The sequence below is a fragment of the Cyanistes caeruleus genome, chromosome 5, assembly GCF_971803275.1.
Source record: "Cyanistes caeruleus chromosome 5, bCyaCae1.hap1.1, whole genome shotgun sequence".
In the NCBI taxonomy this organism is placed as follows: Eukaryota; Metazoa; Chordata; class Aves; order Passeriformes; family Paridae; genus Cyanistes; species Cyanistes caeruleus.
Window position 1 is genome coordinate 22,563,438 of NC_141705.1, and position 19,656 is coordinate 22,583,093.

At 39.6% G+C, this 19,656-nt stretch overlaps 2 long non-coding RNA genes across 2 annotated transcripts; one reads left to right on the top strand and one right to left on the bottom strand.

The window, feature by feature from the left end:
• Positions 1–379: 379 nt before the first annotated feature.
• Positions 380–10,270, top strand: LOC111928106 (uncharacterized). Its single transcript, XR_002863913.2, has 3 exons — positions 380–465; positions 2,158–2,346; positions 8,900–10,270. It is a non-coding gene; the product is annotated as an uncharacterized LOC111928106 (long non-coding RNA).
• On the bottom strand, positions 1,016–4,853 carry LOC111928105 (uncharacterized). The gene is made up of 2 exons (XR_015286889.1): positions 4,740–4,853; positions 1,016–4,418 (listed from the first exon to the last, which is right to left on the bottom strand). It is a non-coding gene; the product is annotated as an uncharacterized LOC111928105 (long non-coding RNA).
• Positions 10,271–19,656: the final 9,386 nt, after the last annotated feature.

Genomic DNA, 19,656 nt, shown 5'->3' on the forward strand with positions numbered 1-19,656 from the left:
AAAAAATCCTAATACTTATGAAATGAATGAGCATTTTCCCCCTCAGTATCTTAATTTATACCTGAAAGTCTATGTTAGAAGGTATTCTGCAAACAGTATCTTATAATTGTTTCAGTTTTAGTGTAGAGTTTAAGCTACAGTAGAATAAACACCTGAGCAATGTAAACATACATGACCTGAGCCTAAGAAAAGGAAAAAAAGTGTCGTTCTTCTTTCTTATGATGTTTTTCCTCCAGGGTATATTTTTTTCCCCTAGTACCTAATCAAAGAGGCTTCTTTACTTTGGTGCTAAGTTATGGCTCCCTCATCAGAGGATTGCTAGGCAGAAGACAAGAAGGGTGTTTCCTTTCCCTCATTATTGTTTTGCTTTTTTTTTCAGGTAAACCATAACTTGGCTGGCTACGTGATTTGAGTGTCGAAAGGAGGCCTTTGCAAGGCCCATAGTGGCCATGGGTTAGTGGGATGGTGAGTAGGCATGTTGTGATGGCCTCACTTCTGCAACCTAAAGAGCTCTGTGAAAGCTGGGGGAAACCATGCCACAGCCCTGCCATTAGCCTGTCAGAGGAGTGTGGCAGCTCACATCACCCCACCTTACAGCTAACCTAGAAATATTCTGTCCAGTCTTGCCTTATGCAAACCCACAATACACCCAGCACTGCAACTTGCTGCAGCACTCAGAGGAAATATTAATTCAGCTCTCAGAAGTGAGGAATACTTGTGCTCTCAAGCCAGTGATATTCAGGCATGTCTCCAGAAATATATTATTCTTCATAAGAAGGATATTCTCTAATACTAGGCTTTGAGATTTGCAAAGTGATAGTAGTATAGCGCAAATGAACAATTAAAATTTGGCAAACTACTGTTCATTTCCCATTTAGAATCATAGGTACAATGTTGGAGTTTTATTTGATTAACATTCACTATCTGTAGTGATCAAAGGACTATGTCTAAAAAATTAGCATTTTAGAAGGTCTTTGATAGTTAGCAATAAAATTCTCATACTTAGTCTGAAATCATTCCCATCTGCATTCTTTATTTGCATATAATTTATGAAGTATCATTAACAAAATCAAACAGATAGTAAGCACACCAAGCATCCATCCAACACAAAATAGAGACTCCAGATAATTAGGGTAACTTCTATTATTTTACTTCTCTGCCCCTCCTGTAATTAGTATTGTTTGTAGTTGAAAAGGGAAAGAATCAAAGACTTTTCAGAAGATACTGTTATAGTCTCACCTTATTTCACAACATACTGTTTTAATCACACCTTATGCTTTGTAGGTGGCTTCTGAGCAAACTAGGTTTGACTCTCCTTAGTGGCAGTCTACAATTGATGGCTCATTATGTAGTTCATGTCCAGGAAATGAAAATTTTTACTTCAGACAGAGTATTGCCTGCTAAAGGACTTATTCCTACATTATCAACAGAAATCAAAGAACATTACTTTTACAGCAGCTACTTTTCTACTTAAGGAAGTATGATTATTTATTGACCATCAGTATCCTGCAGAAGTCAGGGAGCATACAGGGTAAGGAATGATTAGTGTAACAAGAGTTAACTTGGACTAATTTCCAACATCAAGACTATGCAGTATAGAATATCTTTTTATGAATATGACCTTTATAGCATATTGCATTAGCCTACTAATACCACAAGGAATGTTTTATTGGGTTTTAAAGAAGACTGTTAAGGACATATCCATCATTTATTACTTCTGATGGAAAATTGTATTTCAACAAATCAAACTTTTAATAGAAAAAAATGTAGGTATTTCACACTTACATAAAAAAAAGTGTACGAAAAAAGTGCAAAGTTCATAGTTTTCCTATATGGACTGAGTGTTTTCCATTAGGAGTTACAGACCAGTTTTCATCTGGGAATGATAACATTTGCTCTTGTTCCCACCTCTCCTCTGATCCTGGCTGCCTGTGCATAAACACACCTCCATGCACCTGTAGGGATTGAAGCAGCTACCTCCCTGAGCAGCCAGCTTGGCCAATGTCTGCTGCAGCAGAAAGCTGCATCCATGGAAAATCCACAGGAACTGAGCACCTAGCCCATGAGATGTCATGCCAGGAGGAGGTGACTTTTGATTTCTTTTGATTTATTTGTCAAAATAATTTGACAAATCTTTTGATTTATTTGTCCTTCCAGCTGCAGCTCTTCTGGGACCACGAGAAGAGTGTATGCTGCCTGGTGTGCATGTGGCTCACCAAAACCTTGGGCTGCTCCTTCACCAGGGCCCATGAGACCACAGCTACAGTCCAGGGGAAGTGGTAGCCCCTTCAACAGTGCTTGAAGATGCTCACTGAAGAGATGAGTCTTCATGTTCCCAGGATCAAGGTAGTGCCCATCCTCATACATTTTTCTCAGACATTTCAAAACAGGAAAGGCCAACATTTCATCATAGTTAATAATGTATTGTGCTTCTTAGTGCTCAACGAAGAGAATAAAAAATACCTTACAAAGAAGAGAACTAAAAATAGTGATAACAGAGCATGCACTTACAATGAACAGCATTTACCTGGGATGTGATAAGAGGTGATCACCTTCATGTGTCTAATAGGCACTACTTTCTATCTAATCAGTAATTAGCTGGCCAATATAATTAGAGTGTTTGGTGTTAGAAACTAATGGCACTGTGTCCTCTTACTGAACTTTGGAGCAGGGAGATGAAAAGCAGGACTGTGAATACCTCATTGTTTTGAAGGATGTAGACTGCACAGGTGTATCAGAAATGTATTCTTTCATTCACTGCACAACTGAAAGACTGTGCAACAGTACCCGTTGCAGGTTCCAGTGTTCCACAGCAATAGTCACAAGGAAAGAAATCTGCCCACAGCCTCAGTCATCTATGAGACACAGATTTTAAATTTTAAAATTGACATTGTAATCATGATTCAAAAATACTGTGGCAGCCTAAGCAAAACAGGTTTTCAGAAGTCAATTTTTCAAAGCAACATACAGAAAGCATGAAAACTGGCAATCACTCAATGATTTGCGGGAACTTGATAGCATCAGAGTAGACTATCTAACAACTTGTCCATTCTTGTATTGGCAGAAATGGCTGTATTTCTTTTCTGAACTCAATAAATAACAATGTCAAAAACAATACTTAAACTTGAAGCAATATTTAAATAAATCTCATGTTTGACAAATTGCACATGCACAGAAATGAAATAAAATAGTTCCACAATCACCTGATGAAACAGTGGATTACAGGACAGTAGCTGAAACTGAAATTGCAACAGTAGTGGTTTTAGATTTAGATTAACTGCAAAGGACTTCTGCAAGCATTCTGCAGGTTCTGTACAACACAATGAGACTCTGAAGTTTCAAGAAAAGTTAATGACAACTTATCAGCATGTAAGCTACCTACAGTAGAATACAGAATATGGAAAGACAGCAAAATGTGACTAGGAAAACACATCCAAATCTGTCTCTGTGGGATTATACCTGTCTCAACGTTTTGTCCATTAGTGATACCATACATGAGATGACAGGGGTTTTTCTTATGCACTGAAATATTTATAAGTTAGATATCTGCCCTGTGAAAAATTTACTCCTGCAAAGTGTGTTCCACTAGTCCTCAGAAACCTGTTTCAAAGAAGAATTCAAGTTTAAGGATGATCGTTTTTGAATAGTCACAACATTCCCACAGAATTCCCAAAACTGCTTAGGCAGGTGAACAGAGGGCAGAGTGTACCATTTTAACTCAAACCTTTAAAGCCTCTTGTCAAAGCTATCAATACCTCGGCATCTGAGCATGCTGTGGGTGATGATGTCACACCAAGTAGACAGTTGCCATCACTTAGAAGCACTCCTCCAAGTACATCAAATCAGGCTATTGAAGATGCACTGCTAATAAAACTATCCACACATCATAAGGAAGGAGCACTGAAAGTCTACTGGTCTTCAGTGAAAATACCAAAGTTGATGAATTTTGCAGTCATGAGAGATCATTTGGTCCATGTGTTTGCTAGCCTAACACTTCTCTCTCTGGCTGAGGGCATCCACCCTGAACAGTACTATCTGTGCTGCTGTGAGCTGCCAGCCCTGGGGAGCACCTTGTCCCTCTGGCAGCAGCTTCTAAGGCAGGTCTGAATGAAGAGCAGTTGTACAGTGCCTGACAAGAAACTGTGAGAGTGCATCAGCATCTGCTGGTTAAGCCTGCTGCAGTCAGCAGTTGTATGGGGATGGTATGTATTAACTGGGCTTGTTCTAACTGAAGCACAGGATCTCTCCCAGGCTTTGTAGAAAATCCTTCTGATGAAAAATGAAGGCCTTTTATGACTCCAGCTTACCAAATAGCCATCTCATTCAAAGCATCAGCACAGCTCTCCTATAAAGTCCTGCATTATTTTCCATGCTTAAAGAGCAGATGTTGACTGGCAGCAGCTGAGACATGCTAAAAGCTGTCCAAGAAGCATGAAAAGTGGCATCAGACTGTGTGAGCCTTCAGTAATCCACTAATCTTTTTGAACACATTCTTTTGTTTGAGCAGACTTTAGTTATTAGTTTTGACACATTTCACATATTACAAAACTGATCATTATTGTGTAGCTGGCTAATCCTCAGTTTGAGGAAGGATTGATTTTTAAACTAATATAAAAAGGCTGTCAACTTAAGCAAGGAGGCTCTATGTTTCTAAGCATATGATATATTTTGCTTTAACAGCATTATCAGAGTTGATGCAGATGATAGGTAGATTTACATAAAAAGGAAAATGTACATACTGTGAGCACAAAACTGCTTCATAGCCAATGATTAAAGTAGAAATTGGTTTGTTTCTCTGTGAAACATTCACTTGTGGTCACAGTTAGAAGACAGGTCTGTTTCAGCAGGCATTTCTGTAAAGACAAAGATAGAATCATACAATCATTTACGTTGGAAAATACCCTAAAAATCATCAAATCCAACCTTTAACCAAGCACTGCCAAGTTCACCATTAAGCCATGTTCCCAAGTACCATGTCTACATAACCTAATAAAGTCAGGAATCAAACTGCAGAAGTATCAATTAACATCTATTTTGATGCATTTATGCCTTAACAATAAAATGAAAAAGGTTAAAATCAGAAATAAGGATGCATTTTTAATGTTGGTATTCACAGAACAGCCTATTTTTGCACAACTATGTGGTATTTTCCATAAAGTATTTTTCACTAAGCTAAATATACAATGCCCACTAGGTCTTGCAGAATTAATCAAACTTTTTTACAGGTTTCCAGAGTATTAAGAAGCAGGTTATTGTGAAGTCACTGAAAATTAGCTATTAACATTGGCTTTTTTGGTGAGCATCTCTTAACAGTTCCTTTAACTATACTTTTTGAGTTCTCAAAATATAGCTTCACTATTTCTTTCTGATGTCTGAGTTTTAATCACTGTTCCAGTCACTGAAAGTCTTTCAATTTCCATTAACAAAATTGAACTCATTATCAGGGCAGAAAGATGCTTCAGGCCAGACTGCACAGTAAGATCCCATTCCTTTTCTGATCCTCTCTTTTCACCTATGAATGAATGTTGAAAATCCAGGAGGCAACTGTTTCCTGCCTGAAGAGGGGTCTGGGAGAGATTTTGAATTCATCTTCTAGGTTTCTTCATCTGAAGATCAGGCCTTTTAAATCTGCTTATTAAATATGAATTTATATATTTAATTCTATTTAATTCTAAGTTGCCCACATTAATTCTTGCTAAATGGATGCACAGTGGTCACTGATAAATTCAAATGATGGTAGTTTAAAAAATGTTACATTTTGTGACAAGCTTCTAGTGGCTGTGGCTGCAGGCCTTATACAAAACTGAAATAAATCTAAATAAATTATAATCCAGGTAAAGAACTTGAATAACATGTTTAATCCTTCACTAATGTTACCATTTTATAACCAGATTTGCTTTGCTCTTCCACACTATGTATTAAAATAGGCACCTTCTAAGCTTTTGAAAGAATATGATCATTAATGCAGTCCAACTCCTAGGATATATGATGACACTTTTTCACAGTAAGCCAGGCCAAGATAAAAACTACAGCAAACCCTGAGGCTTGCTGTACTGTCCGGATGTTGAGATTTCAGTAGAAGATGGGATGCTTTATCCTTAAAACAATTTTCCAGCTAAAATGCAACTTTCATGGTGATAACAAAAACCTGTGTGGTTCATCAGCACAAAGTTTATGCCACACTTAGACAATATTTTAAAACTTAGGGAAGGACTTTATTTATATACAGATGTGGGATTCTGATGTGCATTATAGTAAATTCACCCAGTTGGATTTTAATTTGCATACATTATCCTATTATCATGCCTCTCCCAAAGCTTTACTACTTTTAGTGCAATACTGCCTGAATGTAGCTAGACTGTTTTCAAAAATTAGTTGATTCAAAGCCAGTGGAAAAATTATTGATTTTTGGAGCTTTGTTGGGTGTTCCCAAGCATATTTTTCCATATTGGCACTTGTATGATTTTTATTACAGTCTATGCTCACTGATACTATATTTAGCCTTTTACTCCAGGAGATTCTCATAAGTGTATTATATATTACTCAGAATCATTAATCAGTAGCTTGTCCTGCATCACTACACACTAGAACTTGTACATGGAAAAACACGAATCATTTTGTTCACTCCAGATAGGAGATGGCTTGTAAGGGTGAAAAATGAGCAAGGAGCAGAAATTAAAGCTTTGGCTAGTGTTTTTCCTTTTATTTAAGAAAAATTGGTCAGTGTCTTACACTGACTGCAGGGGAGAGGTGAGGGAATGTGAAAGTTGCTCAGTGATGAAAAGTAGGAATCTCTTCATCCAGATCCTGCTTGGGTGAGGACTGACTCCTTTTGTATCCCCTGCAAGGTGGGCTCCTGAACTGAACCCAGGGATACAGCCACAGTGTGAAGGATGCCAGGCCCTGGTCAGGCAGTGCAGCAGGAGCTGCTGTGCAGAGGCACCAATGCACTTTTGGTGCTTCAGGAAGGAGGGAAACAGTCTCTTAACAACACAGTCTCTGTCTGTGGCTCTGACACAGAGTGCCTGAAGACTTAGAATTGCTGATTCTAGCTGCAAGAGGGTGTTGTCCGTAAGAATGATTATTTGCTGTTTCATTGCAGTCTAGTAGTGTTATGCAGAGCACCCTACAGGCACAAATTACAGTCCTCACTCTGGTCATAAAAGATTGCAATCAAAATTTCAAAATACATTGGGCAGAAATCCAGCGTTAGATCCACCTTTCTTTAGAAAGAGTCTCTCTCTATCAAAGTGCCCTACGCCAATTGACTGTGAGCTAAGCTCTCCCCACCCTGAATAACAGCACTAATTAAGAGAAGTTTTTGGCTAATTGCATTTCATACTGCCGCTTAGGTTGACCTAATTTGTGCTTGGCAGTCTGTAAGGAAAGTTAGTCAGTGAAGAATAAGACACTGTGTTGCAGTAAACAACTCAATGCAGCCAGTATCTGGGTAGTCTAAAATAGACATTTGTAGCTCTTCAAAGTTAAGAACAAAAAATGGTGTTTCTTTGTTGCTAATTTTATAAGCACTTTGTAGGGCAAAATCAAACAGCGCATTTGTTGCAGCACAAATATTGCCTGAGATGCGTGCAGAAAACTGGTGAATCATTTCCTGTTTGCTGCATCGCTGCTTCACAGCTTTTCCCCAGCAAGGGAATGATGTTGCCCAGACAATCTACGAAGCACATCTGGGCACTCAGTGTTGCAGTCCCCTCGTGGTTGCAGGGGGCTGTGCACAGCACACGTGGTGTGTGGTGATCGCCGTGCACAGTGTGCTGCGGCAGGTACGAGGACAGGACTAGAAAGGAGCTGGGCAGGGATCAGTGCCCACCCAACCTTGCCCTAACCTGTAACCTGGACAAGGGGAGGGGGTAGTCACTCCATGATGCAAATGGCTTGAGGAAGCCCACTCTCCCTTTGATGTTGCTGATAATAACTGGTTAGAGGGAAGAGGGAGCCATAAGTTCCTTTCTGGGCTTACCTGGCATGTGGATTCCCACTGCAGTCCAACACATGGAACTTCAGCAGCCCTTACACCCCCACAAAGGGCTGTCGAAGTTGAGTCAGGAATGTCACAACTGCAATTGCAAAGGACTAAGTCTGAAGGAAGGTCCTGACTGTGTCTGCACTAAGCTACATGAAGCAATAAAGGTGTCATGCTCAGAGTAGCTCACAGTAGTTCAGCTGGCTTTGCTGAAGTGCTGCTTGAAGATCACTGGCAAGTACACAGTCACAGGAACATTGGTTAAAAGAGGCCTGTGAAGGTCATCAGCCTCTTTCTGAAAGCAGGACTACCACCAGTGCTGGCTGATAGGTCAGCTGTGATTTTGGTCAAGTCCTCTAAGCATCCAGATTCCCCTGCCTTCCCAGTCTCTTCCAGTGCTGCACCATCCTCCTGATGGAAATGTTTTTGTAATGTCCAGTCTGAATCTCCAGTTTGTGGCCATAGCTGCATGCTATATCATCTGCCAGCTCAGAGAGATTCAGTTTTCTCATTTGCTTCTGACATGTCAAATTCTTCACCAAAGTCAATAAATACTCCATGTAGCCTGCTCCTGCCATTAGTATACATAGTCATTTCCTCACAGACTGCAGTCAGGCCTCTCAAGGATTTACCCTTGGTTCATCTTTCCATCTTTATGTTACTGGAAATGATCCCCAAGAATCAGGCTCCCTTATCTTTCCAGGGCTGAGGTGAGACTTACTTGCCTACAGTTCCTCTTCCCAGGTCTTTCTTTTTGCCTTGACTACAGACATATATAACTGCATATAACTGATATAACATTAGCCTTTTTCTAGTAAGAATAGCAGCTTCCACTCCCCCAGTTTCACTACTGTCTTCATTTCAGCAGTTGTTTAGTAACTTTTTCTAAAGCCTCTCACATGAATTGTGTTTTAGATGTGTTCTACAGACTACTGCCACTTCAAAATCATTCCTGACTGTTCAAGATGACCAGTTGACTCTTGAAGAACATACCAACCACGTCCTTTACTTCCTTCATTTTGAAGGAAGCTGCCTGGTTGGAACACAAGTTGAGACCATTGAAAGGAAGGACAGTTATGCAGACAGAAAATCAACATAGACTGATGATAAACACTGGCTATCTTATTTTCACTGAACAGAGGTTAAAATTTTCAGCCTGTAAGGTGTGTTTTAAAACTTGATTATTTGTTCCAGTTACTTTACTGTTTCCTGTATTTTTTCCTTCTTTTGGGAGGAATATAGACTTTTAATTGCTTTTGCAACTAGCTCGCCATAACATAATTTACACTTACCTTTTGGGTACTAGCAACAGAGTTTCATGAAAGAAGCATTTTCTAAATTACAGATATAAACTTTATGGCTATTATGTTTTACTCAAGTTAAATTCTCTCTCCCAAAAGATAGTTTACTTAACATAATATAATAAATGTTTTGGGCATGCCCAGTGTATATATACATTATATAGTTGAGTATAAAAATCCAGGAAACACTCCTTATATGACTTTACCATGCCATTCATGTATCACACAATAATATGTGTGGTAAATAACTGAATATAGGAATTTGCATAACAGAAGGTGTTTTTTTGATAAAACAATGTTTCCTTAGTCTCTTAAGTCACAAACGTGGTTCTTAAATTTTCTGCTTGCTGTACATCTGATGTAAAACTTAGTCAAATGGTTACTTCATTCCTGTACTCCTTCTGATACCTGAAATCTATACCTGAGATGACAATATTAAAAAATAAAATTGCAGAAGTCAGCAAGGGCAATGAATTATATTTACCTAGGTTGTTTTAGACTTCCCTCTGACAATTCAACCATTAAATCAGTTAATGGAATTAAATTAATTTTATGGGAAAGTCTGCCCTGTGCTTTGTATATTACCTTAGCTTTTAGTGTGTGCTATGCAAAAATTAACTACCAGCTTTCACTGTTCATCCTTCAGAGTTAGTTTAGTCAAATGTGTAGGGTTCTCCTCTCTGGGTTCCCAGCTGTCCTGCCCTACACACACTCTTTTTCCAAAACATGAGATCACTCCAGAAGGAAAACTGACTGTGCAACATAAAATGAGGAGAGCCAAATATTTCTACAGTGCTGTAGAAGCTGCACATGCAGTATGTGTTGCATGGACATGGGTGGATTAGGGATGTAGTACTTAGTGGAACATAAATGCTCTGTTTTATGCCTGTTCAGCATCTCTACTGCCTATACACCTGACAGCCTGTGCTCTGATCTAATAGTTGCAGCTCACTAGAAATAAAAACAGCAATTGTATGAGAAAAAAGATGAAGCCAGAGAAACTGAACAGTGAATAGGAATTTCTGACAGTCAGTACTGGATGCGTGTGAAAGGGAAAGAGAGCATGAGCAAGTCACAGTCTCTCAGAGTCTGAATGTACTAGCCATTTTTCTGTCACCCTGAAAACTCAGCTTCTGAGCTTGCTGACATGGTTTTCTAGAGACTTACCCAGGACAGTAACTGTAAATATAGATATGTGTACATTCTTTCTGTTACACGTCCTGTGATGGACATCTCTCATGGCCAGTGCAGTGGGAAAGTGTTATCCTGACCATCCAATCCCTGGCCGTGGTCAGAAACCTATAAATCCTGGGAGGAAAAATAAACTTTCTCTTCTTTTCACCACACCTCAACCTGTGTCCGTGTGATCTATTCAGCACCAGTGGTAACATTTTTCAAAGAGGCATAGCTCATTGACTGCGCCCATGCATCAACCCTACTGTTCCTGTAGGAAGTCATTCTGTCAGCTGTAATAAAAGGAGAAGCTAAACATTTTTCTGTCCCTAATCACTGTGTTCAAATAGTTCTCATTAGGTTTCTACCCTGATGGCTTCTTGCAGGGTTGACCATTTTCCTTTTTCTTCTCCATAAAGGAATGATGTCCAGCTGTTAGCCTGCTCCCTTTCAAGATGTCAGGTGAGTGCACAGCATTCCCCATGCCAGAAATCTTCCTTCCCTGCATTATGTAGGGCTTATTCTTAAGTCACAGACAATTACTTTACCTGATACTTGTGAGCATACAGGCACACAAGAATTCTTTACCTCCAAAACTGTCTACTCAGCACCATCTTCTGCAGACTTTGCCCTCCTTTCAGCCTGTCTGGAAGGAATGAATGGGGTGAAAAGGAGACAACAAGCTCAGTCTCAAGCTGCTGCTTTCAGAGTTGAGCTGGGAAGCTTTCCAGAAGGATATATTGCACAGCCAGAGCCTTGGACTCCAGAAGGGCTGCTCTGAGAGCCCAGCACTAAGGAAGACAGGTGGCCAGAGAACAGGTACTTCAGAGGTTTGTCTTTCTTCAGCAGCAGTGGAAGAAGTAGAACCCCTGTGAAACCCACAAAGCACTAGCCAGGGTACAGCTAGCAGCTTGTAGGACATGCCCCATCACCTGTATTAGGTGGTCACTCTCACTGCACTGACAGATCCATCACCCATGCCACTGCTCAGCTCCGGGCAACAGCAGAAAGGCAAATTTCAGAATTTACAACCCCCAAAACAGTGAATATCCATTATTTTCCTATCACCTAAAACAAAACCAGCTGATTTGTGCTAATTGCAGCTTAGATAAAATGAATTTACAGGTAGTTCACATGCTGCCTTTTGTATAGCAGCATGTGAATTAGCTTGGCATCCAATGCTGACCTGACACATCCATAATGGTGGTATGAAGTCAGAGGATCTATTTGCAGAGTGGTATATTGCTTGAATTAAGGGCACAAGGGCAGAGACAAAGGCCATGCAAAATCATTTACCTATAAATCAGCTTATGGTTGGGAAGATAATTATTTACTGATATTGGGACACAATCAGTAAGAGAAGCAACAAGAACAAGTTACGACAAAACTGCTGTATTCCCAGGAAAGGTTAAGGTTTGTGTTGATACTCTGACATACAGGAATGAGAAAATTTGTTTTCAACAGCTTTTATTCCAGGTGATTAGATGGGGTGAGGCAGGTTTGTTACTAGCAAAGCATTTGTCTGTCTTTGTAAAAACAGTACACAACATCTATAAAATGTAACAGATCAAACACACCCTTTAGGATATACATCCTTCCTACTCCTGTAAGCCAGTAAAATCTACATTTTCATCTTAGACTAATCACATGAAACATGCTGGATCTCAGAGCCAGCATCTCACCACATGCAAACCAAACTCCTCTCGAGGCAGTGGAGTAGCACCAGCTGTGCTGTTTCAGATCAGATCTACAAACCTCTGTGCATGTGGAGGTCTGCCTATAGGAGCAATGTGAAGTTACCTGTTTACAGAAGTAGGCCTTCAAAACATGTAAAAAACATACTGTGCAGAAAGTTTGCCCTTGTCAGGAGTTGTGGGGTCTTTACATCAAGAGCACTTCCTCTATTAAGAGCAATGTATTGCACTTGAACATGGGTTTTTATTATCTAGAACTTGGATATCTATACTAATGTCTACAATTACTCTTTTATGTATGAGAATTACTTTTAAGCAGTTACAAATAGAAGAACCATGAAACACAGACTATGTTGTCTGTAAAACAGCTTTCCATCCCCCAAAAAATGCATTTTAGGCACCATAAGCATTATAAAACATGAAATTCTATTATATTATTGAAATTTAAATTGTTTTAGCACATTGACATGGTCTTCCAATCAAAGGTAACCAACAGACATGCAATTCAAAAGAACTGTCCTTTTTATATGTTAATAATTGTGGGGCTCCCAGAACATTATCACAATTTATTGGAGACCCCCCCCCCCCCAGCTCTGCTCTCCTTGAGTTCAGATCCAGAAGAAGGCAGAAATCAGCCCCAAGTAAAACCATTTTTTTTCAGAGATTGGCCATGTGCCTTTCAGGAAAGACACAGACCATGGGACAGCACACTAGTGAAGAGTTCAGGCCTGCCTCCTGTATACTGGAGTTGCATCCACCAGCCCATAGTAATTCCTCAGAGAATGAGAAGCTTATGTGCTGTAAACCTCAAGGGTTTGCTGATCTAGGATGACAAAGCAACACTCTTTGACTAAGGATCTTGATGGCACTGAGCTTATTAGCTAAAAACTTTGAACAGAGAGAAGCATATGTGACTCCACATGTGTGAATATACAGCCATTTTTAAAATAGTATCCTCCCACAACAAGCAAAGTAAACCAAGACTGAAATTCTCAGATTAAGTTATTATACTCTCTGATCTGTCTTTAATTTGTTTTCTGTTATAATTTATGTCTAACAGCTTAGGTAACCAGCACATGTAAGCTACACAATATTGTTATGGTTTGGTAAATACAGGCACCTTTATATTAGGAATATTATTCATGTACCTTTTTCAGAGGTTGGCCTTGATTTCTTTGCTGCCTCTAGTCTACTGCAGTGTCAAGACTGGCATTTCCTAAAGAGCTGCCATTACAAGAAAATGTAGCTGACTGCACAGGTTTGATCATGTACCTGAATTTCAGAAAGACCCACGATGGAAGGAAGACGTGATGGAAATTGGATTATTTTGCTTTTACTACTCTGATACATCTAGCAATCAGGCAATTTATCAATCCTCCTTGCCAAAACCTAACTATGTACTTAAAATTTGAAAGTATGCATTATGTAACAAGCCACTATGGTTTCTTGGGCCATGTATCATTTGCCTGGGAAACTATAAGGACTAGAACAATAATCATTCCAAGCAGTTGATGCAATCTGTGAGCTGTGCATGGGCACAAAACCTCAGCTCTCCAATTTGAACAGTGTGCAGGGAATCTCCTATTGCTCAAGCTCCCGCCCTGAGATGCAGAGTCCAGGCAGCAAGGGCCATCCAGGCTGTCTTCCCCGCTGAGAATTTGTCCCCACTGGGCAGTGATGAAACACAGTGCAGCCTGCCCCTCCTTGCAGATTTCAGAGACTTATACTCACAAGGGACACCAAATACAACCATCTAGTCATAAAGGGACATAATTCTGTTAGCTTTGCACAGAGAACTGAACTTTCCTCTAAACAGTAGCAACTAAAAGGCAGTAAAATAATGACTGATAGAAGTGTTGCCTTTTTACAGCCTCATGGCTGATAACAATCCTTAAAATAGCTCATGAGACATAAGCTTCAGTCAGTAAGGGAAAACATTTAATATGATCTTATAAAATAAATTATTTTGTTGGCTTACTGTCACGGGAAACAGTTTCACTAAATCAGAGGCAAATTTATATTTTGAATCTTATCATACAGTGGTTTGGATTGGAAGGGACCTTAAAGATCATCTAGTTTCAACACCCGTGACATGGGCAGGGACAACTTCCACTAGAGCAGGGTGCTCAGAGCCCCCCATCAACCTGGCCTTGAATACTTCCCGGGATGGGACATCCACACCTTCTCTGGCCAACCCGTTTAAGTACCTCACCACCCTTATAGTGAAGAATTTCTTCCTAATATCTAACCTAAACCTACTCTCTTTCAGTTTAAAGGCCTTCCCCCTTGTCCTATCACCGCATGCCCTTGTAAAAAGCCCCTCTCCAGCCTCCATGTAGGCCCCCTCTAAGCACTGGAAGGCTGCTATAAAGTGTCCCTGGAGCCTTCTCTTCTCCAGGCTGAACCAGCCCAACTCTCAGCCTTTCCTCTTAGGAGAACTGGCCTTTCTCATCATCTTTATGGCTTTCCTCCAGAGGTCCATTTTTTCTTATGCTGAGGTCCCCAGGCCTGAACACAGTACTTTGGGCAGGTTCTCATTAGAGTGGAGTAGAGGGGCACCACCTTCCTCAACCTGTTGGTCAGCTTCTTTAGATGCAGCCCAGAATACAGTTAGAAGGTACTCTGCATAAATACTATGACCTTTCTTTGTAGCAGACAAACATTTTAATGAGGACTATGATGACAAAGCAAGAAGACAGCTTGGCTTCTCACAGAAAGTCTTAGACACGCACAGGTCTTAACAGAAGGATGTTTGTGAGATGAAGGCATTTTGAATATTTCCATAACCCATACATGAGAGAGGGGGTACACAGGAATGTCATGCCAGGGCTGCTCAGGCCATGAGTCTCATTTCAGTGCTTCCTTTTGGGACCAGACCAATATGATATGCCTCCCCCTGCAGCACCCAAAAGCAGAAGCAGTTCCTGGGATAGGGCTTGGAGAGCTGGTAAAGGACAAAATGCACGTCATCTGTGCAAGCAACTTAATAAAAAAGCTAGAATATGGCCAGAGAAGTAGGGTAAATGAGTACCATTAGACCTGGTTAGAACATATGGTCCCTAATTACCACTTCCAGAATACTTTGATGTCCTTACAGAGAGATTACATGAAGTTCAAAATGACTTGTTAATAAGTAAGATTTTTGTAAGAATTTGAATAGTGAATGGGTTATAGAGACCGCTAAGTTACATAGGTAGCTTTGAAAACTTCCCCTCAAGATAATAAATGCATGTCCCACCACTTGCTAAAAAGCCTTTCTTCTGCAGAGGCACAGTATTATTTGCACGCATTTTGTAGCCATGTTTTTATTCTCTGACTAACTGAAAGTAGCCTCAGTGTATCACTGTGTATGTTGTGCAAGAGCACATTTGGAATTTGCATTTTTTAGATTACCAGACAATAAAAAAACCCTGAGATTGCACAGATATGCACCACCCTTCATTAGAGGTAGTGATATTCTCTCCCACCCAGTCCTGCCCAACCAAGACAATATTGCACATACGCCTCCAGACAATGAGCCTACCACACCTTTTGCCTCTAATTAAAATTATTAAGTTAAGATGGAAAGAAATCCATTTCAGTCTGTGCTTGTTAGCCAAATGTCTTGATAAAACTGAACATGTTCTGCTGCTGCCCACCATCTGTCCTTACAAATACTTTTTGAAAACACTGAGCAGGAAAACAGATTTGTCATTACTTCCACAATTTTATGCCATGCCCCCAGGTTTTTCTTTATGCAGACCAATAGAATCCACAGAATGGGATAAATTTTTCTCCTACTAAAACAATTTTGCACTTGACACATTTCAGTAGAAAAGATTCAAACCTAATACATGTAGAAAGCTATGCAGAGCAATAAGGATATCCTTATTGAGAACAGTATTTTGAGGCAATCTTGCTTCTCCTGTCTCAATTCATTCCTCACATATTCTCAGTTCCCTCAATTCTAGATAAGCTCTCATGGAAGCAGTGTGACTTCCTGTCTTTAACAAAGAGGCTACTTTTCATAGCTATGCAGCCTTTGAGACATCAAAACAACATACATCTTCTCAGCTTTCCCTTGTTGCTGAGAATTCAGACACCTGCAAGAAAACATGACTTTTCCATGACTGAGGTAAAAAAAAACCTCCTAGACAACCATAGCATCCTCTCCTGCCATGATTCCCAGTATTTTGCCCCCATACGCTGAAAAAAATCCCAGATGCAACACAGCAGCCCAGCCACTGATCAGTATGGGCTGCCAAGAAGGTCGATCCTCTTTCTTATGCAGACTCCCTGCTGAATTTTAAGTGCAGTCGCCATCCCCAGGCTTCCAGTGAGCTGCTTTAACTATTGTGCCATAGGTGCCTTAAAAGCTTCACCACAGGTACAATGTTATAGTCGAATGGTGTTTGTAAGACAAAGGAAAATGGACTTTGCCTGAGGCTGATGCTAATCTCTAGAGAAAAACAGGAATATCTCCTACTGCTGCAGGACCAACTGTGAGCTCTCTTCCCATCAATTATTGCAATTTGTTCTTATTTTTTCGAACTACTCTTCTTTCTTATTAGAGAAGCTCTTCCCAACAAACAAGTGGGAATTACTGTTAATTCACAATGGGTGTGAATAAACAGTACCAGATACAAAGGTTATCCCATCACAAGACGAGAACTCGCTCACACAGGTGATTAAATTCCTCGGGGTTTGAGTTCAGGCAATACAGAGGCCACTCTTTCTTTGGCAAATTTTGGTGAGATAAAGGCGGAGTGTAAAGATTTCTGGAATACCAGGGCTGTTTAAGAAAAAGCTGCTGATCTGATATTAAATCAGTGAGTGTTGGCTAATCCCACTGCATTCCAGATCACGTGAGGCCAGGGCTGCTTAGGAAGGAGCAGCAGTACCTCTTCCTCCTCAAACCAGTGCAGAGCTCTGCTTGCTGCTAGAAGGGACAAGAAGAAGAATATTACAGAAAAGTCTCTAATACTAAATGCAAGAAGTGTGATTTTTTTTTTTTTTTGAAGTAGAAAAATACAAGGAGGTCACAAGGAATGGCAGCAGCAAGATTTAAAATTATAACAGATATATCTAAAAGGCTTCTAGACAAAACATGCACAGAAATGCATTGAGTTAAACTCCATTCTTCTATGAGTTAAACTCCATTTGCAAATTCTCTCTAGAAATTCCTTAGAAGCAGGCTTTCCTCTGCAATTTTGGTCCCATCCATTTCAGGTTAGACTGGAAATATTGAGAAAGAGGCTCCTGACTCACTAACAGCCCAGTCTTTCTCAGGCTATTGACTCCCTCATATTCAAATCCACAAATTTCTCAGGAAGTACAGATACATGAGTCTGAGGATGTTATCTTGTAAGGCAGAACATTAGACTGACTTCAAAAGTCAAAAACAAAATTTTGCATCATTGCCAAAGCTGTGTCTGTGACAGCCAAGGTGAGAACAATGAGAAAAAGTGAGGATGAAAATGGGCACTCTGTTGTGAATGAAATTTGTTTCTAATTCCTCTCCTTGTGTTGAGGTTCTCGAGGCTTTTTGCCCCTCCCCTCTTTGTTTTCAGTTATATTTAAATGACATAATGACTATTTTGAGCTATCCAAAGCTTTCTGGAGTCAATGGGAAGGAATTATACTGACCTAATCTATTGGGTTAATATGACATTTTTGGAAATGTAACTGCATGTGATATTCCAAATACTACTTCCTACACTGCAGTAACTTCACACTATACCTAGTTATTGCAGCATATAGCTGTCTCAGATGATGTCAAAAGTTCACAGTTTACCCCCCCCCAAAATCTCAGTAAGCAGACAGAAAACTTTATGTCAAATTTCAGAAGTAGGGAGGGAAAACAAAAACAAAATCCAAAAACCTAATCCTTACCTTCTCAAATTACTCAAGTTCTGGAGTACACGATGAGAGAAAACTATGTTTGCTTGTTGTGAGAGGGAAGAAAATCATAACATGCCTGCAATTACTTTCTTACTGGAAAAAGAAGAAACTAAAAGAGAAAAACTATTATTGAGCAAAATTTTTCACAAGTTGAAAAAAGAAAATAAATACCATAAATACATCCTTTTGTGTCTTACAAAACAATTTGAAAACCATCTTTCATCCATTTCTAACTAGAGCTGTGGTTCTAGCTTTTACATGAGCAGTAATGAAACTGTTTCCTGAACTCCTGTATAATTTCTTTAAACTTTTCCTCCTTATTGCTTCTGAACACTCAGCATTTTACTTTTTTTTCAAATGAGTATCATTAAACACATATGACTCATTAGTAATGATGGCTCAGTTTGGGACAACATTGGTGGTTTCCTCTCCCAGCTTTCTGCCCTTGCTTTCTCTTGGTAGTTAGTTATTCCTCTTGCTTCAGGGGTAGCTCAGCAGCACATGAAGCTCCTTCACAATTCAAGTTTGGAGGAAACCAGGATCCATTTCAATTTCCTCTAGTACACCTACCTCTAATTTATGGCAGCTCAGCAACTGCTTCTGAGCAGACACAGCCTCTGCAGCAGAGGCAAAAGCTGCTGAGAGAAGAGCAGGGTAGATTTCCTGGCTGAATTCAAAGGAGCAGGTGAGGTACATTAGCAAATGCCATGTGTTGCATTAATGAAATTTGAGGAGTAATGCACTCAATGAAAACAAAACAGAGCTTGGCAGCAATCTAAATATTTGGAGGGTGGGGGAGGGAGGAAGAGAAGGTTCGACAGGGCCATTAAGAGTTGTTAGATGATCATTCAGATCTGAAAAAAAATACTTAAAGAGGAGTCCTCAGGGAGATACAAAATTAACCCTTGATAATATATTTATAATTTCCCATTATTTTTAAGAAAGTCCAGGTAAAACAAAAGATATTACTGCTTTAACAGGTATCCCAGCCCTTTGGATTAAGATCTACTGGTTTTGAAATGGCAGGGGTCAGTACACAAAGAAAGCATCTGGGGATGTTTATCACAACTTTCAAAACATGTTACTTGAAATTGATTTTCTCAAAGATCATGTCTCAAAAATCCTCCTTGTTATATGTTATATGCAAAGTATAAAACAAAGCCATGGTTCTCTGGCTTTATGACTTAAAAAAATGAAGCGAAAGAAGTAAGATTGCTCAGCTGGTCTTCTGGACTTAAAAAATTAAATCCTGTCTTTACATGTAGGCTGAAAACTATTATACAAATGAAGAAGGAAACATTCCTTGGAGATGTGGCTGATTATTTTCCTAAACTGATATATCATCAGCAGCCTAGAAGTTACCCTTAGAAAGAATGTGGCCTCACAACACTTAACTTTGTATATCCAATCCCTTTTTAAGAGTCTTTGTTTTCTTAAATTGGTATTTGAATTGTATTTGGCATTTATTTACTGAGAAAACAACTGTGTATTGGTACAGGAAGCTGCACAGGTGACAGTTTAATTTAGAGAAGAGTAGCAGAATAACTTCTGCAAATACCACATTAAGAATTGATTCTCTAAAAAAAAGCAGGCACATTTTTGTTCTTACTGCCAAAAAGGTATT